The sequence below is a fragment of the Anguilla anguilla genome, chromosome 5 (assembly GCF_013347855.1).
Source record: "Anguilla anguilla isolate fAngAng1 chromosome 5, fAngAng1.pri, whole genome shotgun sequence".
NCBI lineage: Eukaryota > Metazoa > Chordata > Actinopteri > Anguilliformes > Anguillidae > Anguilla > Anguilla anguilla.
The window spans coordinates 49298704-49324539 of record NC_049205.1 but is presented as its reverse complement, the minus strand read 5'-3'; the positions used below and the strand labels follow the sequence as shown (position 1 = coordinate 49324539).

Here is a 25836-nt window from a genome sequence, read left to right as displayed (position 1 = left end):
TGTTCTGCACTAGGTCCCTATATATTCAGTGAAGTCAAATTAACAGTTTTAAACAAGAATCTTTAACCAGTGCATTTCTTGTTTCAACAACACCACCTATTGATTGCACATTTCATCACTGGAACAGTATCTCTGGTTTTCTAGAAAAGTGGCAATAAAGACAGTATGCTTGCATATTCCTTTCTATGGACAGATGGACATACTGTATGTATTGGATACATTGAAGAAAATATTTGATGCAAGAAATCTGAGAAAATAAAGTATGGCTGTAACATTAGGATGAATTGATTTTTGTTCTGGTTACATACCAGGTATGGTATTTATTCTTTCCAATAGATTGGGACTGGGTGAATTTAAAAACCAAAAGGAATTGCAAAAAAAATACAGACATTAAAAGCAGGAGGAGACCACACTCTTGGCCTTGAGTGCTGGATAATGGGTCTGTGTTCAATTATCCCTGCCCCAAGTATGTGGATTATGTAAGTTGTAATTTTCTGTAATAGTAGGTTTGGCACATGAAAAAAATATGCAGTAAAAACTAAGAAACTAACATAAGGGCACATAAGTGTTGTGTGAATTATCTGCCATAGCGTCATTTTGAAGATACGACCATAGGCTGAAGCATTTTAGCTGTGCTTAAAGAAATGTACAGTAGAAATCCAATATAGCTCTGTCTGTCTGAAGGATTTGAAAAGAGGCCTCTTCCCAGTGTTTTGTTCTGTTTTTTCTTACCATTGTTTTAAATGCAATGCAAATATTCCTCCTCGCATAGGCTTTTAGCAGCTGCTGGTGATGCATTATTGAAATGGATATTAGGCAGGAGCTAAAAGACAAGAATTCTCATCTGCTATTCAACCAGGAAGGCCAGACCCTACTTGAGCTCCATTTGGTAGCTCTTACACAACCTCTCTTCAGTGAGACTCATCCGAGAACAGAAAGCACCTTTCTTCTTCAGGAGAACTGGGACCAGGGCATATTGGCTTTGGGGCTATAGTTGGAATATATATTAAATCTGAGATATGATATTTAGGAACAGGACATGTGAGTAGTCAGGTTCCTATAAAATGGCCATAAATGGTCAGCAGCCAAGTTTCTCATAAATTATGATGAAAATGTTACATGGTATGCAGGACAGATTGTGAAATTGCTAAAACACCAAAAAAAAAAAAAATGAAAAAACAAATGATGGATAAGATTGCTTTTAAGCACAAAAAGAAAATGGAATGACATTATCTGGCTATTTCGCACAATGGATTTTCTTTTTGAATCCTGCATTATCAAGAATAGCTGTCTGACCTTTCAAAAGATGTCCTCTATTCTCAAGTCAATCTAAATTGAAAAGAACTAATATAAAAGTTTCTACTGTGTCCATCTTATTTATGAATATGTTTATGGTTAGATGGAGTTTATGTGTCTGTAGTACTTAAAACACATCCGGTGGGATTCTACTCCATACTGACTACCAAATCAATATGATAGCTTCATGACTACATTCTCTTTTTGTTTAACACATGTACACATTTCAAATCAGAGTTACAGTTTAAATGAAATATTATCATTGGGATGGTTCCAGCAGATGCATGTCATATTTCAGACACACTAGAATGTGAGAGAATGTGAGCAAATGGTGCCATTGTGTTCAAAACTGCTAAACTGTTACCAATCTAAATAAATACGGCATCAAATCCAATATTTTTTGTTTTGTAGGGCTGTCAACTCTACAGAAAAAAATTATTTCCAAAGAATAACGTGAATTCAAATTATATTGTAATATTTATTGCAAAATTTGCATAATTTTTGCAGTGCCATGAAATGTGTAGGACACATTTATGCACCCTCTGTTATGTGTGTTATGTCCATAAGGGGGCACACAAAGGGGGGAGGACACAAAGGCAAAGCAAGGTAAAGTTCCACTGAAAGATTTGACATAAACGCTGATGGATAACAAAACAGAAAGCAGGGCTGGTTAACCCTAAATTACTAGGAGAAAACTGACTGAGAATATGATCATTTGTAACAACAAGCAAAAGTACTCAAAACAGAAAACCCATCATGAAAATAGTCTATGGCATGTATCACCTAAATCATGTATTTTAACTTAATAGCAGATCTTTATTACATGTTGACCACAACATTCTGATTCTGTAATAATGGGGACCAATACAGATTACGTCTTCATGAAAAAGTCACGGAATACAGTTCTGTTTCTGTTTGGCAGCTTTGCACACTCCTGTCAGAGATTATTTGCCCAACATAAGAGGATCCATTTAGTTACAAGCCAGTGCTGTACATTTTTTGTTTGCGCATGAAAACAAAGCTCTGCTTGAACATGAGTACCAGGAATGATCAGATATTTCTGGGCTAGCTGCACAATGTGAGGGACCCTCCCACAGCTTGAGGTTTCCCACCACTAGAGAAGATTTTGGTGAAATGAAAGTGGCATTTCCTTTCCACACATCATCTATCACTGCAAAATATGAATCAACTTTGGACATTTAAATCTGATTGGCTATGCCCCAGAAAAAAAATCATTCAAAACAGGTACAGTGCCATGAAAAAGTATTTTTTCCCCTCCCTGTATTTTCCTCTATTACTGCATTTGTCACATTGAATGGTTTCAGATCTTTAGACAAAATGTAATATTAGACAAAGGGAGACTGAGTAAACATAAAACATTTTTTAATTATGATTTTGTTTATTTAATGAAAAAAGTTATCAAACACCCATGTCTCCCATGTGAAAAGTAATTGCTCCCTTAGTTACTCAATTAACCAATTAACCTAATTGAATTGATAATTAGATTCAGTTAGTTGAACACAGCCAGGCTTGATTGCAGCCAGCCCTGTTGAATCTAAAGCTCAGTCATATTGAACCTTTTCATCAGACATCAGAGTGAAGTAGTCATCACAAAGCACACTGCCACGGGCAAAGAAAATTCCAGAGAAGATCTTCAAAAAATGGAGCACACTTGGAACAGTGGTGAATCATCCCAAGGGTAGCCGACTCAGTCTGCCAAAATTTCTCCAAGGGTTCAACAATGACTCATGCAGGAAGTCACAAAAGATCCCAGAAGAACATCAAAAGAACTACAGGCCTCTCTAACCCTCAGCTAAGGTCAATGTTCATGACTCCACAATAAGAAAGAAACTGGGAAAAAATGTGATTCATGGAAGTGTAGCAAGGTGGAAACCACTGCTACCAAAAAGAAACATCATGCTCCTCTCACATTTGCAAAAAAAACATCTGTTCTAATGTTCTTTGGACAGAATGAGGTTGAACATTTTGGATGCCAAATACAGCATTTCACAGTAGGAACATCATACCAGCAGTCAACATGGTGGTGGTAGTGTGTTGGAGTGGGTATGCTTTTCTGTGTCTGGACTTCGATGACTTGAAGGAACCACAAATTCCAGCCCTGTACCAGAAAATTCTTAAGGTGAATGTCCGTTCATCTGTCCATGAGCTGAAGCTGAAGCATAATTGGATTATGCGGCAAGACAATGAAACAAAACACAAAGTTTTTTGTTTCATTGTGAACTTTCAAAGTAAAGTTCACATCCAAAGGGCTGAAAAGTAACAAAATATAATTTTGGCCTAGTCAACGTCCTGATTGTACCCAACAGAGATGCTGTGGCAGGACCTGAAAGGTGGTGCAATAAGTTATTAAGTTCAAAGGGGAAATTCATTATTCACATGGGTGGTATGGGTGTTCGATAGTATGTTTTCATTAAAGGCATACTATGGAGGATTTTTCATTAGAAAATATTATAACATAACAATGCTAAGGCATATCTATGATGCACTGGCAATCTCAGTCTTTACACACTTTAGCCAGATTTGTGCACCTTTTACATGTATTTGACATTCTAAAATGTGTTTGGCACATCTCTGGGTATGCCACTCTTTTTCTGTTTGGGGAGGGGTGCACGTGGCTACAGAGCCTGTGGTTTGGGATCAGATTCCAACAAAGTGTTTGTTGCTAGTCAGCTGCTGCACTGGCAGATGTGAAAAACCTAGATACAGCGAAGCAAAAAGACAAGCAGACAGGACTCGTTGAAAAACCGGAGTCAACCAGTCAAATTTCTTTTCTTTGGTGGCGTCAGCTGAAGTTCTCCAACTTCGTCAAGAGTTAGCCTTTCCTCTGTTGGACCTGTAAATAACAGTACTTTTAGCTAGTTAACTTACGCAACTAGATGCCCGAGATTGGGTAACTTTTGTATCAAATTTTCTTTGTCTATCAAGATGTCTTCCCCCACTATGGGAACTGCTGTTCATGGGCATAGATTTGGGGGCGGGGGGAGGGGTCGCAGGGGATTCGTGACGTCCCCCTCAATATTTAGAACAGATTCATTTGTCACCCCCCAATAAAAACTGAATTTTGTGTTTTCCTTTACGTAAATAAATACATTTCCACCATAAATTGATGCAGAAAATGCACAAATTGGTGCATAATAATTCACCAGAATGCAGGAAATGAAGTGTTTGATGCTCAAAATTATGTGTAGCCAACTTCACTAACATAGCAAACAAAGTTGCAAACAGTTTTAAAAAGACTACAGATAACTTTATGAAAAAGTAATTCACTTTACAAATATATTAGCTAGCTAAGATAGACCTATGGCCTACTAATTTTACTTATTCCAAGTGCAATTCTGTGTTTATATCCCAATTCTTTTTCAGTCCATGATCCAGATTTGGGAAGGTTCCAAGTTTTACTCAGTGCAGTAATCCCGCTAACTCAGTAATCCTGCTTCTTGAAACAGGGCCTAGAATAGTTAAATATAAATGACAAGAAACATGAAATAGCTGCATTGGCACTACTGAGTAGCTACCTGTTCCCACGTGCTATGGGGTCACTCGGTGTAAAGATGGTTATAACACTGCCTAATTACTGTTACAATCAATATGGAGTCATTCATGTTGCTAAAATGCAATTTTCTCTGACCACCTTCACCTCTTCGTTTGACATTTTTCTTGTAACATTCGAGGGTGTGTCCTCATCGAAGATGTGTGAGTGGTGTTGAGGACAAAAGGAGGCGTTAGTGAGGTTACAAACACAGAGTCTACAGGGCCGCAAAATCCTACATAGTATACCTCTAAATAAATTAAATAATTTTTAAAATGTGTTTTCTGTTTACTCAGATTCCCATTGTCTGATATTACATTTTGTCAAAAGATCTACAGCCATTTAGTGTGACAAATATGTAATAAAAGCAGAAATCAAGAAGGCGGAAAATGCTTTTCACTTTTTAGACTGTAAGCCTAAGATTTTGAAACACAAAACACATTGGGGCTATTGCTCATTTCTGGGGCTCATTGCTATTGTCATTACTGTAGCATAGTTGTGGTTTAGAGTTTAGGACGATTTCAAACCTGCGTTGTCTAGAATTGGTCACATGGTCTCTCAAATCCAATTGCTGTGTCCTGTAGTTTAATACTCACCTACGGTTTATCTTAAATCCACATTGCTGTGTCTTGTTGAAATCACTTAACTGCCAGTAGAGGTCACTTTAACTGAGGTTTAAGTTAAACCTGCTGCATGGTAGTTTTCATGGAGATGTCTACTGCTCAGATCATTTTAATGTTTCAAAACGTTAGTATCATTCACTATGTATAGCATTACATATCATATGTGCCTGAATCATTCTTAAAGGATAAGCACAGTGTAATTTTATGTTGTCAACATATTCTATGAATGCACCAAAACCCACAATGCTTACAGTATGTCTGATGCTCAATACTGTCTGGCATTCTCCTACCCGATTTAGGACTCAACCAGCAAGCCATTCATTCAAATTTTGTGCTAAAATGATTAAATACAGCTCATAAATATGTTTTTTATTTTCAGAAAACGCAACCTATATCACAAAAAGCATGGCCAGCATAGTTTTTTTTTACCAGACTTACTTCAAAATGGAGCAAATTGTTCATTTCAATGGGGACTGTTTTCAGGATGTAACGGTGTGAAATGAAAATACTTTCCACATATCGAAAAGGCAATCACTGCCATTTCATAAAGTTGTTTCAGTAAAAAGTACAAAGGCCAGGTTCATCATAATGATAAATTACACTGACTGAAGCAACTGTTTGTCTCTTTGACTTGCTTTAATGCTTGTTTTTGGACAAGAGGGGAGTTCTATGACTAGAGGGATATTAGCTATATCCAGCATTGGCTAGATGGACAATATTTGTTGGGAGGATACATTTTATCCTTTAGGTTCTATTTAACCTATTTATTGTAGGTGCAAATCTCACAATTCTTTGATCATTCAATAATTTCTATTAAAAGTATATAGGTTTGGTCAATGCTATCAGAAATAGGTCTCATATTTCAGAGAATCATAAGTGCAAATTAGCAGCCTTAAACGATGAGATGTGTGTAGGTAGGCCTCTTGGTCCACGTGTCGCTTATCAGTTCAATTTTCTGACTTCCCTTAGCAAATAATGAAATAGCCTATATAGGAAGAAACTGACAAACTGAGACCAAATTAGTTTTTCACCATTTGCTAAGGGACATGAGAAAATTTTACTTTAGTTATTACATGGACCATTGTTATGTGATGTTTCTTGAAATTGATCCCTATTGGGTGGATTTTTTTATTTTTTATTTTTTTGACAGAGCAATAATGTTAAACATAGCATGCAACTATGTACTAAACCCTTGAAAGCACCAGGTTAACTGAAGCCATCCCAAACAAAGGAACAACCCCATTATATTTTCAGCATGCACTTATCATAGAAAAGTTACATGTCCAAACATTAAAGTTACCATCTAAAAAAAACCATTGGAAGAATATTTGAATTTCATTGTTTTTTAAATATTTTTTTTAAAAATTTTTTTTTACATTTTTCTATTTTCTCTTTTTTGGAGGCTTATAATTTCTTGTGTTGACTTGTGTTTTATTGTATCTAATATGTATCTAATCACTAATATGAATGATAATTATTAACTTCAATTTATCATTCATGGCTTATACCCAGTTTGCATTATATCATATATTGCAGTATACAGCTTTCTGTGTGCAATATATTTTCTGTAATGTGACCTGTACTGGGTATTAACAGATACATTTTATTTTATTACATTTAATTTCAGTCAATTTAAAAAAAATGTAATGCTATATTTACACCAAATGTTGTATCTTAAAGCTTTTGACATTTTTTGACAGAATTGTGAAACATTTTTACTCTTGAATTATGACAATTCTATGTTAGGAACAGTCTAATATTTCATATAATTGTTAAAAACATGATAATTTACTTACATTAGAAATAAAATTGACCATGCCATAGTATACTCTGTAGATTTGATACAATAAAATATTTTGTGGCAATATAGGTGTGAATTAAACTTTTTAGCATTTCAAGATATTCCCTTCTGAATGAAAGAGAGAAAGTCAAAGATTGGACTCCATCTTGTGAATGTGTCCCTGCCCAGGAAGAAACTAATATACACAAAGCCTGTGACCAAGTGAAAGAGCATCTGCCAGGTCTTATCAAATGCAGTTGGCTTAGGTGCAGGGTACACAGTTAAAGGGGAAGAAACAAGGATCTCCACGGGTAATGCTAAACATACCTACATACAATGTTGACCCTGAAAGATAGCACATGACTTGTAGTGCTAGGTTACAGTCAGCTGGTTTGTTACTGCTGCCTAGAAACAATCTAGTTCCAACCTGATGCTTTGCTTCAGTCAGTAAAAACCAATCTCATTAATGTTTGAGAATAATGGCATTGATGGTCTTCTCTTGAAATAAGTTTAAAACATGACCTGTCCAATTCACACTGATTGAACTGCATACAGTAATATACAAATATAGGAGTATCACTAACAGAAAAATCTGACTTTCAGTAAAGTCTTTCTCAGAATGATGACGACGACATAGAACCCAAAATCACATTTTGATTTTGATTTTCTGCTTATTTAAGGAAGCATTGTCTTTACTTTTGAGTGTGCTTGTTGTTACTGTGGCTTTGTCCCCAAATATAAAAGTAATTGTCAGTACAATCATATTGGTTACAGCCTGAATCTGTTGCTGGAGGTATTGACCACAATAATCCACAGCAAATCTCTTCTAGTAATGCTACTGCAAACAATTTATCCCAAACTACCCACTGCACCTCTGTGTACCTTGGTTTACAGGGCCACATCCCTATTTACTTTTAATAGGGAACTCTGCCACTCATTGTGTAATATGTCTTAAAGTACAGGATGGTTTTTAATGCTGGTTACTATGGAAACCACACAGAGCCAAACATAGGATGAAGGGAAAGGGAAGAGGAGAAACACAACAGAGATGGAGGCAGCCATGCTACTTTGTGGTTCTTGTGTCGTCTTGAATGGATGTGCGTGTGCGTGCATATGTACAGGCTTGCATGTGTGATGTTTTTGTTTTGACTCATAAATGTGAGTGATTCAAATTGTTTGTGGGGGGGGGGAGAGAAATCAGGAGAAAGGTTATAAACATTGTTGTTCTGTATGACCATGTGCAGTGATTGAAAATGTGTTTTTGGTTTGTGTGTACACACAAACCAAGTACACATTTTCACTCACTGCACAATGTTTAACCTTCCTTCTGATTTCCCATCCCCCACAAACAAGTACAATCATCCACATTTATGAGTCAATCAGCTACAACATAAATATACACTGTATGTATATATATATATATATATATATAATTGTGACTGTTGCATTCAAGATATAAACCGGAGTATTTCTTCCTGTTTTTTTTAATGACAGCCTGTGTCATTGGCATGCTGTAACAGTGTCGTGTGTAGGGGGGTGGGGGGTGTCTCATATTTCTGCGAAGGTGTTATGTGGGAGTGCGGGCAGATGGGTGACTGTACTGGTGCGCGTGTTTCTCATTTTATTTGTGTGTGTGTGTGTGTGTGTGCTCGCCTGTACCTGTCGGTTTGTTTGTCAATTCCGATTGAATGGCTGTTGCTATGGATGCACAAGTGAGTGTGTTCATATTCGTGTGCAAACTGGACTCTTCCCAAATAACAGTCCCTCTCCCATTATACCCTTTTATTCATCAGACCACATCATCCATTTTTTGTGTGGTAGATCTGCCCATTTGAGTATTATTTTGGATTGCACTTACAGTTGTTCTTGGTTGCATAGCTTTCAATGAGCCATGAAAGTGGGATAAGGGAAAGAACAGGACAATGACGAGAGTTTCAAAGGGTACTAGGGCTCCAGGTTGGAGCCCAGGTCAGCACAGATGGAAAAGTAATTTGGAAGAAAATTATTGAGCCATTTTCAAGCTAATGCATGCTATTGAGAGCAGGCACAGAGAGGTCAAGTACTGTAGGCAGGCTTGGACTGAATGACCCTCTCACTCCTTAATGTGCATACACTGAACCTTCTCAGCAAATATAGAGGGCTACAATTTCACCTCCCCTCTAAATGCAACTAAGAGGGAAAGGATGTGTATTTTCTCATCATTACGTCTCCAAGTGCATGAAATATAACCACCATGAGAACTTGGCAACCTTCAACACTGGATTCCTCTTTTGATCCCAACAACCAATACATTCTCCTCTTAATGATGTTTTCCTGGTACCCCATGTTGTGGCCATCACACCTCATTTTTAACCATCCTTCTTTTTGCGCACCGTGTCTAGGGTGAGACTTAATAGAAACCTTGCATTGCTGTGCCCAGGAAAGCCTTTGCCGTATTTGAGGTTTTAAGCAGTGAAAGGTCATTAGCTTATGAGTGCAGCTACCTGGAAAAGCGCTACCTTCTGCCAGGTGATTAGGACTCTGTCTGGCCCAGGCATATATGAACAGATGCTCCATCTCACTGAGCACAATGAATTACTTATAGCCTGCTTTAGCAAACAAGGAATCGCTCAGTGTGGGTTTGTGTAACATTGATACGGACATCTGCTAATGTAACCTTTGAACTCTGTTGCTCTTTTTCTGTCAGGTAACAAAACCCTTATCACTCCTGCCAGAGGCCTGTGCAGCTGATTAAAACCAGCTGCGAATGAAAAGCTCCGTCTGAATAAAGAACATCAACCACCCATCTAGTATTTGAAAGTTTTTTTTATTTATTTAGACCTCAAACCTTTGAAGGGACTTATAGTTAACTCCATACAAATGCTTGGAAAATCAAGTTAAAGTATTCTAGATCTTAAAGAAAAAAACAGCATCCAATTAATATTAACCATAGCTGTAGATCTACAGCAACACAGAATGACCTTTCATTTCACCATCTTCTCATTTGGAAAAGCACCCTATTCCAGTCTGTTTCTCTGACAAAGCAGCTGCTTCATTTGGCCAGCTGGGTTCCTCTTTCACGTAATCACAGCATGACATAATTATGTTGCATTTTACATTACATACTGAATAACAATAAGATGGCGCTCCATTCATCTATTTGGTCTGCTGCACTTAGGAATGGTAATATACGCTCTTATGTTGTCTTTGAAATGAAAAAATAAAATCAGAAGGTGCTGCTTACTTATAAACGTACAAAAAATTAGTCAGGATATACCGGACATACAGTGTAAAGCCTGTTGTTCAGAGAAAAAATATGAGATGTTTCTCGGTGACCCTGCGTCAGATAGCCACTTATGTGGATGTCTCTTGACCAGACCCTCTTTCTCCATCCACCTATGCCCCAAATTCATCTGCACACACCCTGAGTGATCAAGATGGCCCCCCCTGGAGAAGTGTAAGTACAGAACTTCCTCAGAGGGAGTCCTTGAAGACACCATTGTTCAGAACCTTATTACATGGCCAAACCCAACACATCATATTCAATGGGAGAACAGGGAGACATTATTGAATTTCACAGTATGCAACATCAGACACATAAAGACACAACACTCTTTGAAAAGAGTCTGGAGGTGCAATCTCTGCAGGAAACGTAGCTGCATGCGAGGACACACGCATCCACACAAACAAGTGTGCACGCGCACGCATATGCTCAAATGCATACACTGACACACATACACACACACACACACACACACACACACACGTGTGCACACACACACACACACACACACACTAACAAAAGCCCAGAATGACTGATTCCATAATGAGCCAAACAAAACAAATCATCTTTTGGTGTCTCGGGGGAGAACAGTGATTCTGAGGAGACAATGGGGTTAAAACAACACAATTGTGCCTGAAAAAATACATGTCTTAGAGCTTTTTTAGAAAATAATAGAAGTACCAAATAATAGAAAGCACCATCAAAGGTGTGTTTTTTTTCACTGCTATCAAAGGAGGTATAATTTGTGTTACATTCAATTTTAATAAAATATCCCAATTTCTTTGTTTATTATAGACAGTGATTTGCCGTAAAGGGAGGAGTTGGCATTTAAAAAAGGCAGAGGTGTTCAGCTTGGATAAAACCTCACAAAATTCGGTTGGTGGAATCACCTCTGTATTATACTATATGCACAACTTAACATGCTTACTGATAACATAACATAACATTTTATGACACTTAATTTATGGACATTGTTAGTAAAACTAGATGAACTTTTAGTCAAACATAATGGTTCTAATTAACTAACTGGTAAATGGTAGTAGATAAATATTTGTGCAGAAATGTGCATTAAACTTACATTCATAAATCTACACCTGCATAGTCTATATACTATCAATATAGTCTGTACACTATATGTCTGTTGACATAATCTGACCAACCACAGTGGTTTAAATGTTACACTGAAGTAGCAGTACAATACAATGGCAACATAAAATTAAAATGCAAAAAATATGAAGCAGGATTGCAACATGTTATTGCATATACAGTTTATTTGCACCCATTCGCATAAAAGATTTTTAAGTAAAATGATATCATGGTACATGCCCTTCTGCTGTAAAGGTGTATAGTGTTAGTTACATTTCCTTAAAATGTTATAACAGACTACAATGATACACTCCCCACCTACAAGCACTTGCTTTCTAATGTTAATTAATATTGGCCCAAAACACAGAGGTTCACTGAAGCCAAAATTATTTTTTTTATAAATTACCCTGTGAAGCAGAATGAAGTACTACCTTGGCAATGCAAATCTGCCTTTAGAGTGTACTGTTACCAATTAAAAAGGAAAACCATCTTTGCAAGTGCTTAAAATTACTTATCATGTTTCAAGAAGCACAATCAATGTTCAGTGGACAAAAATGGAGATTGAAAAGTATTCTGGCCATGCGCCCAAGGAAGAGTGTGGGAGAAATGCTAACTCAGAGCCTCACAGATGCCTCATATCTCACAAGGAGAAAAAAGAGAAATAGGCTTCGGGGTACAGTTCCATATTGGACTAGCTAGCCTTTACTTTAAAAAAGTGCTTGGGCTTGTTTTGCATCTGTCAGAAGACCTTACATTTTTTAAAATATTACAACCCTGCCAAATAACCCCCCAGAAAATGTATTACTGTTCACAGACATTTTAGTGGCTACTCAATTTCAAACTTTTCTGTCTGTAATTTTTAAGCTCAAATTCATTTTTGATTATTAAAATAATGTAAACCTGTTCTAAAGACTAAAATATGCATATAAATGTTGTTCTTTATTTACAAAGTAAATATATATGCTAAGGTAATTTGGTGAAGTATTTTGTAAAACATTTATATGATAGTGTATAAATGGCCGGCTTTCAAAGGACAATGACCAATGTTTATCAGCTACAACGGTACATGGTTTAACCCTTTCATAGCCTAATTTAGTGGTATCGTAATAGCGAGCATTTGGGCTCTTCTCTGTTCTCTACGCACATTTATTTTAAATGTATGTTCTGTTGCCATAATTTCCCCGGGGACTTTTGTTATGAAAATGGGGTTTCGTCTCTTTCCCCTTGTGGTGACGTCATTGATGCTCATGAAATTGACATGCCACCTGTGGGACGAACCGGGCTTTAAAGAGGCAGTGATCAGTTAAAACTAGAGCTGTGGCTTTTGTCTCAGTCCATACCACAAAGATAGACTGTCAACCCCAGCACAGATTGCCGCTCAGCCGACAGCCAAGCAGTCGACAAGGATAACAGAAGCATCATGATATTCGGAAAACATCGGTGTTGTATTTTTTTCTTCGTTATAGAGAGAGAGGCAGGAAGAGGCAGGAAGAGACCGAGAGAGAGAGAGAGAGAGAGAGAGAGAGAGAGAGAGAGAAGGGTAAAGAGGGCGAGCATTCATGTGATTCAGCTGGCGTGTCATCTGAACACCGTGGTCTTTTTGGAGACCTCACAAAACGAAGCGACACCAGGACATCTGATGGACATCCAAGACGCCAACAACAAAACGTGTGAGTATATTCACAATCAAATGCTTGACTTGTACATTTTAAATATCAGACACTAAAAGGCAGGATACAAATTCATCATGCACGATATTATATAAAGCAGGACGTAGTGTCTGCAGTCAAGAGTTAATGCATTATGTTCTAAAAGTGTATTTATAATTGAATTATTGACGTATATTGTAATTGTATTAATGCAAGATGTGTACTCTTATTAAAATACATGCAGATTTACAAGGAACGTGTCGAGGGTCGGGAGAGTTCAAGATATAAAGGATGCTGGACTGAGCAACAGGTAGAACAGGGGCAGTGTTATCATCTTTGGAAAAGTGGTGGATTTTATTTTTCACTGTTGAGCTTTATTTACTCTGCCTTGTGATTATTTATTTTGTTGCTGTTGTTTTTGTCGTTTGTTTGTTTTCAGTTCTTTGCGCAGATTGTGCTGGTCTTTTTTTTGTTAAGATAGCCTACTTACACATGCACTCAAACACACACACATACGCACGCACGCACGCACGCACACACACGTGTGCATATATGTGAACGCGTGCGTGCGTGCGTGTGTGAATCCATACATAGGCTACATACCTACATAGATCCATACATACATACAGTGCAACTCATGGGTGGGCTATTCTTATTTTCCATGGACCCGAAATTATTTTAGTGATTTAAATTATTTGCCTTTGTTTTTGTTAACTGTAGGCTAGTTCGTCCCTTTGCCTTCAGGCGTTCCAACATAATTTTGTTCTTGTCAAGATGTGATATGCAATGATAGGCTATTATTGATGATAGGAAATACACTTCACAAGGAATGGTCGTGTGCGCGTTTTCGTGTTTATCGGATGACTGTAATCACACTTGAAAAACACTGTATTACAGTTATCATCCACAGTAGCCAGCAATGTCCGTATCAGCGCGACTATATCTTCGTATTTTTGCATAAGAAAATATCGTGCATTACCCCTTCTATAAGGCATCTGGCTTTTTTCCACACAATGGAAGTATTAACCGTGAGGTCATTTAATAAGGCAGTACTTGAGAATTTTTCACGCCACAACGTGAGTTGTTGTCACGCGTATATGTGCGAACAGGCCTACTTGTTTGTCTAAATCTGTTGCACAAAGCTAAGGAGATTATTATATAGTCATGTTTTGAAGTAGGCCTGTATTATGCTGTGGATCATCACGTAATTTGAGGTACGCTTTCGGGGTCAGCTCGCTTTTGCATAGTTTGAATTTTATTAAAGCATTATCTTATTATGTTGCATTTTAAAGGAAGTCCGGACTCTAGCCACTGGAGTATGTGTTTGGTACTAATATCAATTTTATTTTCCATGTTTACCCCCACCACAATTTTGTGGTAACATATTGTCAACACTACGAAAGAGTAGGGAAACACGATTTTGGCAATAAAGTGCTCCTTTTTCAGCGCCCCCTGCATTTAAGCTATATCTCAATCACTTTCTCATTCCAACTCAAGAAATGTAAAAACAGGATGTGTTTGAAGGATATGTGACACCATTGTTTTTCGTCAAAATTACGAAAGTGGTTAAGGTGTTGGCCAAGCACATATATTATAATGTCATCTTTGTCACTTTTAAAATAACCGGTACCGCAACCGTTTCAGTACCCACAAGTGTGAACAGCTCCAAATCCCAGAGAAACGAAAATCCAGTTTCCGCGGTAATTATTTTCAGCCCCACGATGGTAATCTGCTGTTGGCCTATAGTTGTCTGGAGAATTTCATTAGATTACATTAGATTAATGATTTATTTGGAACCAGATACAATAATGATCGTGCCCCCACCTACGCTTCCTTAAAACCCGAAGGATCCACACAACTGAGATCTACCCACCACGAATATCCTCGAAGCAATATTTTTATCACACTGGTTTTGTGTTTACTGTTCACTTATCCCATTCCTTATGTGATCAGGTACGGGGAAAACATGCACCTCAATATCTTGCATCTGTGGCAACGTCAAGTGACAGTGTCAGTTTTCCTACAGCAGTCGACTTTGTGCGCGGCATGTGGTAGCGTAACTGCGGCGGTAAGACGTTCATTTGCATTTCAGGGTCTGGGATGTATGTTTAAATAAAAATGACGTATCTAGCTCAGAGATGATACCCAGATAGTGATATTTTTACACATTCTTGGTTGTGTTTACCTTCAAGTTTAGATAATATCTGAAATAAACAAAGACACAAAAATTATACCGGTGCCTTTACTACGAAAATAGTAAAAGTTAAGTAATAGTTTATATAGTTTTTGTGATTGTTGTTTGTTTTCACGGTCCTCAGTAACATTCGCTGTCTCAAGGTGAAATGCTGGTAAATTCAAATTCGTTGCAGAAAGCGGTGATACTCTATGATGAACTGCATTTTTGCTTTTTAATATTTGAATACAGACAATGTACAGATTATGGACATTTGGATTGTCATTTGTAATGCTTTAGCTGTCATCAGTATTAATTGTTTTGAGTATCTGGTCCTTTTGCTTTATATAAATGTCCATTATAATGAATCACTTGGTTTTTGTATGTCACTGCTGGAAACAGTCCTGTGTTCATGCTGCTGAAGTCTTTAAAAAATATGTCTTAGTCGAGGAAAATGTCAGAGAACTCTAGCTTCATCCAAGTAATGTCAGATGTGTACCATTAGTTGTATGGGAATTATCACTTTACTGTATGTAGGAATAGCTCTACTTTGTAACAATTCTTTTAACACATAGGATAAGGTTTGCTTAGTTTACTTCAGCTTAAGCTTCCCTTAGAACAAACACCTATGTGCAATTGCATTCCTTTCTGCTATGTTAATATATTCTTTATATTAATTTTCGCATATCCATTTATCTGAATCTATCCACTCTCATGGAAAATGGAGAAAGTATGACATGATTTAAGAAAAAAAAGGGGAGGGGGAGTTCCCCTTTGCGCTTTTCAATTCAGTGAGAGTGCTTTCACAGCTCAGACCAACAGCTAATCATATAAAGCTGTTTCCAAATTTAAAAAAGCATGCATTTGATACAAACGTTGTGATTAACTTTAAATGTCCATTATTCTAAAGAGAATCTACAATTATGCTTTTTGTATTTAATATTCCATTGGGCTGAAAAGTGGCATCGTAAACTTGTTACAGAAACAAATGGTAATTACTATCATTGTTACTGATAAAGGGATGCCTTGCATTCCTGTTTCAATGATTGTGTAGGTAAAGGTTATAGGTTGTCTCTGAAGCAGTTTGGCTGCATAACAACATTCTGAAACTATTCCAAAAATGTATATTTACAATCATTTAGAACAGGTGTTCAAGCAGGGAGATATATTTGTATATATGCAATTATTGTAATTAGATACAGTTTGGTTACAGCCTCATTATAGCCAGATACTATTTTGCACTGGATCGCAGTTATATACCTGAAATAAGGAGTGTGGACTATTCAAAGCTTTTTGAAAGAAAAATAGCTGACTGAATTTACATGGCAAAGATCAAGAGCAAAATCTTGTATCAGTGCAGATCTAGAGTTCATTCAAAATTGCCTTATTGTAACAATGGCATGATTTATTGTTCCAACAAACCTATTGATCATAAAAAAATTAAGCTGTGTCCATTGTTCAGTTGTTTCTGGATATCACAAGGGCTGAAGTGCTACGAAAAAAAAACACCAAGAGAATATCTGAATGTGTGGGAGGCTCAGCTGAAAAGCTCCAGAGCAGCATGGTGTGAGTTTGTGTCTCACGCCTAACCTTGGCAAAGGCAATCTGCTTTTGAAGGAGTAGCTCTTTTTGAAGACGGTGGTAGCACCGCAGGGCATTTTGAGTAACATCAAAACGTGACAGAGTATGTGTATTAAAAAAAAAAGAGCCATTTAGGGGTGCATTTGAAGTGCAATCACAATCAGTGGCTGGGTGTGCTGAGGCCGGGCGGACCCTGGAAATCAGCGGGGCACTGTGCCGCAGTGTTTGATCTAGTCTTTCACACGGGCCCAGGGGTGAACGCAGCGCATCGGAGAACAGAGGCGGCCGGGGCCAGGAGCCCCTGTGGAGTATTAGGGGAGCGCGGGTCGTCACGTCCGTCCGGGGAGAAGCAATGCTTCAGTGCATCTGTTGACACTGCTCTCCAAAGAAACGAGTGGACGCTGACAGACGGACGGATTGGGATCGGCCCGACTTGAATTCGGCGGTCTGTGATGAAACGTACATCTTAAGAGGATGAGCCGGCCGGCCTCATGAAATATGAACCCAGGCTGACCGTTTTTTCCATATCTCATCCAGATACCGTATGTTTTGTTGTTCAGAATTGTGCACCTGCTTGTGCGAAAGCAGGTGCTTTCCTTGAAGTGAGATTTCACTTGAGACCATGACTTCACCTGTGGAGGCTGACATTATCTCACCTATCCTGCATATAGAGAATAATCATTGAGCGAGATTTGATGTGAATGGCAAATACAGAGCAGCATCATATATCTCATACATAATCTACAGTCATACATCATTTGGATGTTGAAGCGCATGCAGGGATGGTTACATTTATTGGTTTGATTATAAAAACATTATTATATTGACTGGCCTGAATTATGAATTAACTATACTTTCTTATTATGTAGCCACAGCATGTGTACTTATTGTGATGAATTGAAATATCTACAGAAAATGGTCATTAAGGTCAGTAGTAATCCAACCAGAAATTGAATCATGAACCTTGTCAATCTAATGTGGATGGGCCACCAATGGCAACCTGCTCAAAAACACTGTCTTCGAGAATTACTGGTGACTTCCACAATATTTCAGTCTTCATGCCAGAATGTCTGTCGGGGTGTGTATTGGTCCTGTGGTCCTTATTGCTTTTCATTTTTCAGGATTACAGCAATGGAACTGTGGGTGTGAGGATTATCTGTGTGCTTTTGATTACCACACCCTCACCCTCCAAATATTACGCATTTATAATTCAACTTCCGATAGACATTTTCAGTCTACAATGCATTACACAATTTATTCAATCCTTACTTATTTAGCCAACAATCATTTAATTAGTGATTCAAACATAGTTATGGGTGAACAATGGCTTTGAAGAAGCATTTGGAAGAGAGCTGTTTATACCTCTGTACTGCATAACTGATGTATTTTGAGTAAATAGCCTCTTTTGTCACTTTAGCAGAATGACATATTATGCAGCAGCAGCAAAGGTGTTGCTTGGCAGGATCTGTTTTCATATGCCGGTTTTGTGAGCAGCGACTGTGACGACATTGTTAAACAGAATAAAAGTGAGCTAGAATTGAGCTGGGGAGTTCATTGTTTTGTCCACAGACTGAAAGATCTGAATGAGTCATGTATACATTGTAGCATTTGTTAACTGATCTCTTAATTTATATTCTTTCATAAGCAGCTCTTACTGCTAAGGAAATGTTTAAACCAGGAGTGTTTGAGCCTAACAAATTCAACTATTGGCAGGAAATACAGCTTATGTTATCCCAGGAAAAAATGGCACTCCCAAGGAGCAAGAGCAGTTTCTCAGACTTGAATATTTAAATGGATTTCTTAAAACAGCCATAGGTCCTATACTTTTTTGTGCATTTCAGCTGGCGTTCGTCTCTCCACGTTCAAGATTTTGGAAGGAATATCAAAGGAGCAGTTGCAAAGAACCATGAATATGTTGCCTGCGATGAAACATTCTTTACCCATGGTACACTGTAAGTATATTCATCACCATCTGTGCGTGAATATTTTTCATCTGTTTTCCTTTTTCTCTCTCAGATGGGATTGTGTCAGAACTAAGTAACTCCAGTTAAAATAATTGCACCGTATGTGAATTACTCAAAAATAACAACCAGCCATTTGATTGCCACCTTATATGGGTTTATAATACCAGCCAATTTCTGCTTTGGTTGCCTTGGTTATGACAACCCTACAACAAGTGGCTCAAACAATCAAACAGGTGCAGTGTCCAGGTGTTTTCTGTTGGTTGCTATGGTTGTTGTTTGAATCAGCACACAGTTACACAAAAATGGAGGTAAAACTGATAAGAAGCCCAAAAAGCATTAAGTTAGTTTGTGTAGAAAGAGTAAAGCAAATGTAAACTGATGGAGTTGGGGGGGGGGGGGTTCAGGGGGGGGGGGGGGGGGGGGCAGAGGGGGAGGGAGTGGAGTGGAGTGGAGAGAGCGAGGGATGAGGAGCCAGACGGACGATCGCAGACTCAGGCTCAGCTCTGAGCTCAGTGAGGGGCCTGAGTCACCAGGCCATCCAGGCGCACAGCCATCTCCTCTCTGCTTCCCTGCTGCTCTCCACCCGCCTCTCACCCACACCGCTACAGGAAATACCCGGGCTGGGAGGTCACTTCACTCTCCAAGTCCATCGCTCTGCGGTCGGACAGCATTCAGAACGGGAGCCATCTCAGCCTAATGGGATGCATGCTGACTGTTTGCTGGTGGTAGAGCCGGAAGCAGATGAGTGTTTAAATACTGCCTGCATCCACCATGCTCCATATGGGCCTAATTAAGGATGGTTTCGGAGGAGTACAGTCATACAGAAGGCATGGCATGCATCCTTGGATGACCATTTTCTTCTTTTTTTTACATTTTTGATTTTCCCATCCACCTCGGCGCCTGATCAACCAAATTTTGTTTAGTGAGTTCTTTCTCAAATTTCTAAAGATGTATTAGTATTGTGGATGAAAAAACACATCTGGGCATGTTAGGATGCACTACAGCTGTTTAGCCTTCCAATGAACCAAATGTGTTTTGATTTGTTGAGCAACCGATACAAAGAAAATGTTTACAAGTCTAAAATTTGAGGCACTACAGGGTATTGAGGCTACCTGTCCGAGATGATTAGATTAAACATAAAGGTAATGTAGTTTTCAGAACCAAGAATGTAGCAAGCCTGTAGCACACTTTATGGAGGCATTTGTAGTTGTATAGACATCCATTGTAGAGCAAAATAAATTATGATGTACAGCTAACTGATTATCTTTGAAAAGGTGTGTAGTAGGGTTGAAGGTATATTTCAAGGAAGGTGGGAAAAGCTGGACATGCGTAGCCCACTGTTAATGCTAATCATGTATGGTACATCCCTTACTTACAGTAGGGCAAATAGTTGCGATGCAGGGGCGTATTTATTGTACATCAGAGAGGATTTTTTGTCACTTTGACAGGTGTGAAGAGAAAGCGAAGGGGTGCAGGACAAATTTCCACCCCCACATCCCTCCAATTTCAGCAAAGGAAAAAATGAAAGGCAATTCCCCACAGGACTCCTGGGAGGGAACATGCTTGGGTAATTAAGCGTCGCGGCGCACAGCCCCAGTCAAGGCAATTACCACAAATCATACACTCTCACCAGCTCTAATTATTGAAAATCTGTCTACTTTGTTGACAGACAAGACTCGTTTTCCCTATAGCACACTTACAACAATAACAATTATGTCACGTACTATTACATATATTACCTATTTAGCCAAAATGGATGGCTGTACTAAAGCCATTTTAGAAGGACCACAGGAAAGACATTTTACTCATCCTAATATGTATTCTGTAAGATATTCGCACTAGAAATGACAAAACTACTGTAACATCGCACACTTGTGTCGTATCATCTTTATTTCTGCTTGTCTGATGATACCAATGATTTTACCATTTTTCAAAACTAATTGAAGTCAATTATGGGTCATGAATAATTTGGGACACTCCTCTAAGAGTGGAAGGGGCGATGTGGGCTTTGACAGGTTATCCAGAGGACAGAACAGCTCAGCATTTCATTCATTCGGCCCGGTTCTCTGCTGACAGCCCCTCATCCCCTGCCAGTCTTTAAATGTGAAATCAATGGGAGCAGATCTAATCAGCAATATCTTCTCTTGTTCCCAGAGACTGAGGAGGGGGTCAGTCACTTTGGTTTCTGTAAGTCACGCTCCTAATCAGCTCTGCTCAGTGCCGGGGTGCCCAGGGAGAGCCAAAAGTAATGAATTAAGGGGATGAATGAACAGCCATTTAAGGTACATCCACCATGTTCCCCAAGGTCAGGCTTATTCAATGGGAACCCAATCGAGTTAGACAGTAAAGGCAGTGTGCTACCTTAAGGGCATGGTTATTATCAGTGAACACTATTGAATTAAAAAACACCTGCATCCTTGTTTGATTCCCATTGCGTGGACAGGAATATGAGTTTAACACCTGATTATTTTGCCATGGGGCATCTATTTTGTTTATTTATTTTTAATCACCTTTAATTACCTTTGGGCTACAAGCCCAGCTCCAGGAGCCTAGCTATTTAATCACTGCAACATACACATGCCAAAAATGTGTAAGTTGGATATGTAAATACAGTGTCGAGATTGAGCACAATTAACTTATGATGCTGAGAATTCCTCAGTCTTAAAAAGATGTTATATTTTCAAATGCACACATATGTTAAGGTACATGCTTTGACCCACTACAAATTTATTGGGTTCTTGCTTGTTTATTAATCAGTGACAGCAAGGTGATTTGCTATGGGACATGATCAGCAATACGTAGCTCAGAAACTGCACCACATCCAATTCTGAAGGTTCATCTGGGGTTGTGAAACATTGCACCTCTCTTCTGACAATAGCTTTTCAATACAGAACACAGAACAATAGCTTTTCAAGACAGAACACTTGTCAGAATTAATCAAAAGACAGCGAGAGCTCTCTTTTAATTCAATGTTTTTTTACATTCAATTAATCCTCATACGCAAAATGTTAGATTCCAGCCAAAGTGTACCAGCCAAAATAACACAGAGAATGTTTATTTGCTGATGTAATTGATAACACCTCATTGCATCTTTCTCATTCAAGGAAACTGTAGCATTAATCATGCTTGCATTGTTTTTTTTTTTTTTGTTTTTTTGCAAACTGCATAGATCATCAGAAATATTTCTCTTAATATAAATTATCAGATCATCAGATATATTGTCTGTGAAAGACTGCTCTTCTTACCGTAGTCTATCTAGAATATATATAGAATAATATTGCTGCGTTAATTGAGTGCCAGGCTTAATTGAAATGGCACAAGAGCAGATCTGAACACTGCTTTTCTTTGACACAGAACTCCTCTCTGCATACTGTGCTTCATGGCCATTAGTGTAGAATGAAAAACATTCATTCAAACAGGAGGGCATAATTTAACTCTGCTTTAATAATGCATCATGATTCAATGCTGGATCCATTATTTCTACCAAGAGTCCAACTGGAGGTAGAAAGAGCTGGTTTGATACAAGGCTCTTTCCCTACAATCTTGCGTAAATGCATAAATGAATGCAGGGACAAGCTCCATTATTTTGAAAGAGTCTCTGGTATTCAAAGGGACAGAGTAGCCCATTATAGCTAATATATTTTTTAATAGGAAAAACATATTTGATCCAAACTAATTTCCCCTTCACAGCCTGGCTTCTAAAGTAATCCATTACCTCTATGAGTCAGTAGCAGGAGGAGCAAGTTGCTAATGACCCTTACCTTCAGAGCAAAGAATTGTCCTGTCACTCTCTATACAATACTGACTCCAGAACAATGGCAGCCAATTGTTCCATCGTCTTTGTATGCGCTAACCCAAGCAGGGCCTTATACAAAATAAATGGGCAATGTAACTTGAACTTGGGGCAGCCACACCACCTTGAAGCAACCGTCAATTTAGTCATTAATGTTAAGGAGAGTTGGAGTGAAGGGATCATTCCAGGAAAGAAACATAAAATCCATATATAGATATAGATGCAATTTTTTTTTCATACCATATTCTACAGATATTGGTAGAGTTTTTTGTCTTTGGTAATGGAAAAAATTATTTCCAAATGGTAATGATTTTTTGATGCTGCAAATGGAAGATCTCCATTGTAGTGTGGGTTTGTGGGTTTAAGTTATTATATTTCAGAGTGCGCACAAGCATTACAATTCATCCTGACATTTAAAACATATACATTTCCAATTTCTGTATAGCAATTAGGTGCACTCTACATGAAGAAGCTGCCACCATTTCTGAATAACAAGTCACAGTGCCCGATGTTCACGCTCCATACTGTCTGATGGAGGAGCAGATAGACAGAGCTCAGCAGCCTGCTGAGCTCCTGCCACATAATCATTTGTTCCCACACACCACTCCTTTTTCACCTTTTATGAAACATGAAATTAAATCTCCTTATGGAGACCAGTCAGCACACCAAGCAGTGTTCCATCTCCTGATAATCTCTTGCACAGCAAACATGCTGGACGTTGTCAGCTAAGGGGTGTCTAGTCTTTCAGTAGATAATTATGTTGGTAAAATTAAATTTGGCCCGACACATATGTCCCAAGCACCCAAGGAAGTTTAGTTTCAATTTTGATGTGACCCATGAGATAAGTTCATGTATAAAATTGTTTCTTGTATAAGATTGTTGCATGCTGTAAAGTAGTTTGAGCATTTTCATTCTGATTATTTTCCACAGTCAGCACTGTGTAATTCAGATTATTTGTTATCTATGTGCATACTGATAAGCATCCCCCCTACTTTATTTTATAAAATGTTCACTGCTCGCTGCATGGTCTGGGCATAAGCAGAGTATTGGACAAATTTTACAAGAACGGTACTATTTTCATTGGTCCATTTTATTAAACTGAAAGCCAAGCTATTACACCAACTGTATCTTCACATTTTATAGGACTGAGAGTGGCTGGGGAAATGGGGACACAGATGACAGCCTGTGAAAATGAAAGGATGGATTTTGGAAAGATAGCCGTGGTCCTAGATCACACAGTGAAAAGGGCACATGGACGTCTCATATTATGACCATATTAATTCCTTGAAAACAGGACTTTATTGGCAGATTGAGCTTTTAATTTTGAAGAGCAGATAGACTGCATTCATGTCTGACTTTTGACTGCTTGCCAAAGCCTGCATATTCATTCCTAAGTTTTTGAAATTCAAAATGCTGCTTGTGCGTTTACAACTCACATAAAATCAATAGTTCAATGATGGAATAAATATAATGGGAAACACACAAAAAAACTGACTTTCGGATGCATTTTCAATGTTTATTATATGTGTACAGTAAGCCAAAATAGCCTAGTATCTGTTAGGTTAAAGGTCTAAACATAAATTGAGTATTTATTAAATAGAATTAATAAATGTATATTTGCACATCTTTATATGACAAGATATAAACACCTTCTTCCTTCGTGTCACACGTGCCACTGTTCTGTTTATAACCAATATCAGTTCTGTATCAAAAGCGCTAACAAATAATTTAGACAACCAGATTTACATTGCCTCTTCTCCTTCAACATACATCACTGGATCTAAGACTATTAAAAAGATAAAATTTATGATTGTTGAAGGTATTTTATAAATTCATAAATGTAGTTTGCAAGTAGCAGTAAATCCTTGTGGTTAACTGAGTTTTTGTTTATATGCTCTATTACTCTTTTTTTGAGGTTATAAGCGTGTTGCTCATTCTTAACACAGGGTGAGTAGGAAAGGAAAGGCATGAATACTCCCAATATCTTTTTAATGCGCACAGAGTAAGCCTTTCAATCAAGGCTGATGGTGAAAGAAAAAGCACCCAGTAACAGTAAGACAAAACAGGCAGCACATTATAAATTGACAAAATAATACATTTTGTGTTGAATAGTCTGTCTATGTGCTATGGAAATATTTGTAAAGAATGTGCTAACTGCATTTAGCATAGAGTTTTGAGTTACTTGCTCTAAATTTGTATGTGTATTTATGAATTCATTATTATTACATTTTTTTATTTATGGTGCTGGACACCGTGGAAGACTAGTGATTTTGTTGTTGTAACAGTTCCGTGACAACAAGTCATAGTCTACCTCAATGACCAGAGCCCTCTCACCAAACTGTGGAAAAGTCCAGGAAGACATCCTGCTTCCCTCAAAAGAAGACATTTACCTCTTTCAGGTTGCCCATATTGCTTTTTGCTACATCTGTTCACATCAAAAAGCAAACTGGATTGCATCTGAAGGACCACAAGCAGCAGAAGATCGATGACAACAGAAAAAAAAGATTTTATGGCTTTTGTGGGCACTTGGTTAGTGTCCTTATTGTTCACTGCATTAAATAAATTAAAAGATATGTTTTGCTCTTTGTATTGACGTCTCAGTGCTTTATGTGAATGGACCTTATTTGGAGTGTATTGACCATGTAGACAATATTCAGTGCATTACTTATTGTTCACAGCTTGGGAATTCACATACAGTCAGTGTGGCATCCAAACAGTACAGTAAATTAGACTCCCAATGTTTCTCAGTACTAATTTAAAAAAAGGAATATTGTCATACAGGTTGAACCGTGCCAAAACCCATCTTGAAACATATAATATATTGGCACATAAGGGCAACAGTTGGACCCTGATGATAACTGTACATCCTTATCCTATTGTAGGTTTATTTTGCAATTCTACAATTCTTTACTAGTTACTCTTGCTAAAGAGAAAGGTCTCAATTAATGATAGGCTGAATGTCAAGTCCCCAATTTCTATATGATTTCTGGTAAGGCTAACTTTTTACAAAATAAAATGTCCTGTGCAAATATGTATTGCTTAACCTTATCTAAGACGATATCAAGGCAAGGTTATTCGG

The 25836-nt window shown here is 38.0% G+C and overlaps 1 long non-coding RNA gene across 2 annotated transcripts; it reads left to right on the top strand.

Moving 5' to 3' along the window:
• Window positions 1-12899: 12899 nt before the first annotated feature.
• Window positions 12900-25346, top strand: LOC118227100. Of its 2 annotated transcripts, XR_004765160.1 has the most exons (5): window positions 12900-13267; window positions 13491-13556; window positions 18842-18952; window positions 20413-21246; window positions 23901-25346. It is a non-coding gene; the product is annotated as an uncharacterized LOC118227100 (long non-coding RNA). The 2 variants fall into 2 exon arrangements; XR_004765159.1 differs by having other exon boundaries at window positions 20413-25346.
• The last annotated feature ends 490 nt before the right edge of the window (window positions 25347-25836 follow it).